Source organism: Mandrillus leucophaeus, unplaced genomic scaffold, assembly GCF_000951045.1.
Source record: "Mandrillus leucophaeus isolate KB7577 unplaced genomic scaffold, Mleu.le_1.0 Scaffold1438, whole genome shotgun sequence".
Lineage (NCBI taxonomy): Eukaryota > Metazoa > Chordata > Mammalia > Primates > Cercopithecidae > Mandrillus > Mandrillus leucophaeus.
Window position 1 is genome coordinate 81,483 of NW_012101408.1, and position 4,993 is coordinate 86,475.

At 41.3% G+C, this 4,993-nt stretch overlaps 1 pseudogene; it reads right to left on the reverse strand.

Moving 5' to 3' along the window:
* Positions 1 to 3,147: 3,147 nt before the first annotated feature.
* Positions 3,148 to 4,993, reverse strand: part of LOC105535267 — a 4,939-nt pseudogene continuing 3,093 nt past the window's right edge.

A 4,993-nucleotide genomic window follows, 5' to 3' on the forward strand; every position in this document is an offset into this window, starting at 1 on the left:
GCTCTGTTGCCTGGGCTGGAGTGCAGTGGTGTGATCTTGGCTCACTGCAACCTCTGCTTCCCGGGTTCAAGGAATTCTCCTGCCTCAGCTTCCAGAGTAGATGGGATCACAGGCATGTACCACCACACCTGGCTAATTTTTGTATTTTTAGTTGAGACAGGGTTCTACCATGTTTGCAAGGCTGGTCTCAAACTCCTGACCTCAGGTGATCCACCCTCCTCCTCCTCGGCCTCCCAAAGTGCTTGGATTGCAGGCGTGAGCCACCATGCCCGGCTTCATAAATAAATAATCAGCCTTCCATACGAACTCATACCCCAGAGATATTGCAGGTGGAGTTCCAAAGCACCACAATAAAGGAAGTATCACAATTAAAGTGAGTCACACAATTTTTTTGGTTTCCTAGTGCATACAAAAGTTATGTTTATGGGAGTCTCGAGCAGGTGGATCGCTTGAGGCCAGGAGTCTGAGACCAGCCTGGGCAACATGGCGAGACCCCATCTCTACAAAATACAAAAATTAGCCAGATGTGGTGGCACACACCTGTAGTCCCAGCTACTTGGGGGGCAGAGACAGAATTGCTTGAGCCCAGGAGTTTGAGGCTACAGTGAGCTATGATCATGCTATTGCACTCTAGCCTACATGACAGTGAGACTGTCTCTAAAAACAAAAAATAAATAAAAGTTGTCTTTATACTAACGAGCATATGAGTTTATATTAATAAATGTTATGTTTATAATGCATCTATTAAGTATATAAAAGTATTATTTTTTTTTAAAATGTATACATCTTAATTTAAAACACTCTATTTTGCTAAAACATGCTAACAATCCTCTGAGCTTTCAGCAAGACATAATCTTTTTGCTGGTGGAGGGTCTTACCTCAATGTTGATAGCTGCTTACTGATCGGAATGATGTTTGCTGAAGGTTAAGGTGGCTGTGACAATTTTTAAAAATAAGACAACAATGACGTTTGCCACATTGACTGACTCTTCCTTTCACGAAAGGATTTCTCTGTAGCATGTGATTTCGTTTGATAGCACTTTACTCACAGTAGAAAGTTAGTCAAAATTGGAGTCAATCCCTTCAAAGTCTGCCTCTGCTTTACCAAGTTTACATAATACTCTAAATCATTTGTTGTCATTCAACCATGTTCACAGCATCCTCCCCAGGAAATTTCATCTCAGGAACCCACCTTCTTCGCTCATCCGTAAGCAACTCCTCGTCTGTTCCAATTTTGTTACAAGATTGTAGCAATTCAGTCACACCTTGAGGTTCTACTTGCTATCATCAGGCTCTAGTCCTCTTGCTATTTCCACATCTGCAGTTACTTCCTCCATTCAAGTCTTGAACCCCTCAATCATCCATGAGGGCTGGGATCAAACTCTCCAGAACCCATGTTAATGTTGAGATTTTAACCTCCTCCCATGAATCATAAATGTCCTTAATGACATCTAGAATGATGACTTCTTCCCAGAAAGTTTTCAGTTGACTTCGCCCAGACCCATCAGAGGAATCACTATCAATAGCTGGTAGAGCCTTATGAAGTGTATTACTCAAATAGTATGATTTGAAAGTCGAAATTACTCCTTGATCCATGGGCTGCAGAATGGATGTTATTAGGAGACATGAAAACAACATTAATCTCCCGGTACACCTCTATCATTAGTTCTCTGATGAACAGGTACATTGTCAATAAGCAATCATATTTTTAAAGGAGTCTTTTTTTCAGTAGTAAATCTCAATAATGGGCCTAAAATATTCAGTAAACCACGTTATGAACAGATGTGCTACCATTCAGGCTTTATTGTTCCATTTCTAGGGCGCAGGCAGAGTAGATGTGGCATAATTCTTAAGGGCTCTAGGATTTTCAGAATGGTAAATGAGCACTGGCTTCAACTTAAAGTCACCAGTTATATTTGCTCCGAACGAGAGAGTCAGCCTGTCCTTTGAAGCTGTGAAGCCAAGCATTGACTTCTCCTCTCTAGCTATGAAAAGTACTAGATGGCATCTTCTTCCAATAGAAGGTTATTTCATCTACATTGAAAATGTGTTGTTTAGTGTATCCACCTTCACTGATTACCTCAGCTAGATCTTCTGGTTAATTTGCTGTAGCTTGCATCAGCATCTGCTGCTTCACCTTGCACTTTCATGTTACAGAGATGGCTTCTTTCCTTAAACCTCATGAACCAACCTCTGCTAGCTTCAAACTCTTCTTCCACAGCTTCGTCACCTCCCTCTGCCTTCACAGAATTGAAGGAAGTTAGAGCTCTGCTTTGCAATAGGGTCTGATTTAAGGAATGTGGTGGCTGATTTGATCTTCTATCCAGACTACAGAAACTTTCTCCATATGAGCAATAAAGCTGTTTCATTTTCTTATCATTCATGTGTTCACTAGAGTAGTGCTTTTAATTTCCTTTATGAACTTTTCCTTTACATGCACAACTTGGCCAAATGACCCAAGAGACCTAGGTGTCAGTCTATCTCAGCTTTCTACATGTCTTCCTCACTAAGTTAAACATTTCTGGTTTTTAAATTTAACGTGAGAGACATGCCACTCTTCCTCTCACTTGAACACATAAGATGCCATTGTAGGGTTATTAACTGGCCTAATCTCAATATTGCTGTGTCTCAAGGAATAGGTTTCCTATTCCTTGAGAAGGACAGAGAAGGAAGGAGATAGGGGAATGGCTGATTGGTGGAATAGTCAGAACCCACACAATTATCAGTTAAGTTCACCATATGGATGTGGTTCATGGCACCCCAAAACAATTACAGTAGTAACATCAAGATCACTGCTCACAGATCAGCATATCATCTATGGTTTTTTAAAAAAGGCTTGCAATATTGTGAGAGTTACCAAAATGTGACACAGACACACAAGGTGAGCACACGCTCTTGGGAAAATGGTGCCAACAGACTGGCTTGAAACAGGGTTGCCACAACCTTCAATTTGTAAAAAAGAAAACTCAGTATCTGTGAAGTGCAATAAAACAAGGTATGCCTGTACTCAAGAGTGACATTTCATTAAATTCTATCTCCCATACAGAGTACAGTTTTCCTTCAAATCTTAGAACAAACGATACACCAAACATTCAGATATTTACTTAAGATTCCCTCTACAGCATCGTGCTGAACAAATTTTATGCCTCAGATTTTAATATCAGCACCGGTGCAGTCCACAAAAGTGTCCCCTTTGCCCTTCTTTTCTATCACAATGTCATCTGGTAGGCCCTATCATAAGGAAGAGAGAGCAAGAACACTCAAGATGGGTGAGGAAAAACATCTAAACATGAACACTCTAGAACAGGTTTCTCTAGTTCAAATGACTGCAGGTGATAATGAGACCAGTCAACCATGCTGCATTTAAATAAAATATATCTCCCCACATATCCTCTTTAATTTAAACCAGGGTATCAATTTTTAACAATAATAACTCTCTGACTAGTCCCCATATCAGGAAGACTACCCTATCAACTATCCCACATCAGCTCAGCACTAAATTCACTTACAAAAGTGCTAAAAAAAATAAATAATGTTCAAGACTAGTCCAGACAACATAGTCAGACTCCATCTCTACAAAAAAACAGAAAAAAAATCGTCAGGCATGGTGGCATGCACCAATTACTCACCTCAAAAGGAGGCTAAGGTGGGAGGGTCACTTGACCCCAGAATTTTAAGGCTGCAGTAAGCTATGATAATTCCATTGTACTGAGCCTTCATTCTTGGTGACAGAATGAGACCCCATCTCAAATAATAAGGACTTACAGCTGAGTCAAAGAACTTTAAAGCACTCACGCTTAGAAGTTTGTTTCTAACTCTAAATTCTATGATTCTAATATAAATTACATTTGAATAAACCTAAGCAGTTCTCAAGATGATCTAATTTTAATATTCTCTTAAACAGTTGGCTTAAAATCTGAAAGAGAGAAAAAAAAAATTCCACCTCATTAGCAAATAAAAAGCATCAGATCAAGGCTGGGTGCAGTGGCTCATGCCTGTAATCCCAGCACTTTGGGAGGCTAAGGTGGGTGGATCACTTGAGGTCAGGAGGTCAAGGGCAACCTGGCCAACATGGTGAAACTCTACCTTTAATAAAAACACAAAAATTAGCTGAGTGTGGCATGTGCCTGTAATCCCAGCTTCTCAGGAGCCTGAGGTGGGAGAATTGCTTGAACCTGGGAGGCAGAGATTGCAGTGAGCCAAGATAATGCCACTGCACTCCAGCCTGGGTGACAGAGTGAAACTCCATCTCAAAAATAAAGCATCAGATCTCAGTCAGGTGCAGTGGCTCAAGCCTATAATCCCAGCACTCTGGGAGGCCAAGGCAGGCAGATCACTTGAGGTCAGGAGTTTCAGACCAGCCTGGCCAACATGGAGAAAGCCTGTCTCTACTAAAACTACAAAAATTAGCCAGGCACAATGGCAGACACCAGTAATCCCAGCAACTCAGGAGGCTGAGCCAGGAGAATCGCTTGAACCCAGGAGGCAGAGGCTGCAATGAGCTGAGATCTTGCCACTGTACTCCAGCCTGGGTAAAAGAGCAAGATTCCATCTTTACAAAAAAAAAAAAAGTAACTGGGACTAAACTTAATTTTCCATCAACAAACAACTAGAAAACTGGACAAAATATATGAAACAACAGTTTTCAAGCAATGGACAGGGTAGGACGATGATCCCTGAAAGAAGGGAAACAAATGATGTGAGTCCCGTCATTACTCTGACTTTCTGCCTGAAGCACCTTCCAGACTGAAGCCAGGAAAATTTCAGCAGAGCACAGCATCTTACTGAGCTGAGGAAACAGAGATCAGAGTTTGGCGAGAGAGAGTGTTAGCTGGAATTTTGAAAATAAAAAGTGCCAAGAGACTTGATCACAGGCCGGGCACAGTGGCTCACAACTGTAAACCCAGCACTTTGGGAGGCTAAGGAGGACAGATCACTTCAATCCAGGAGTTTGAGACAAGCCTGAGCAACATAGTAAGACCCCATCTCTTAA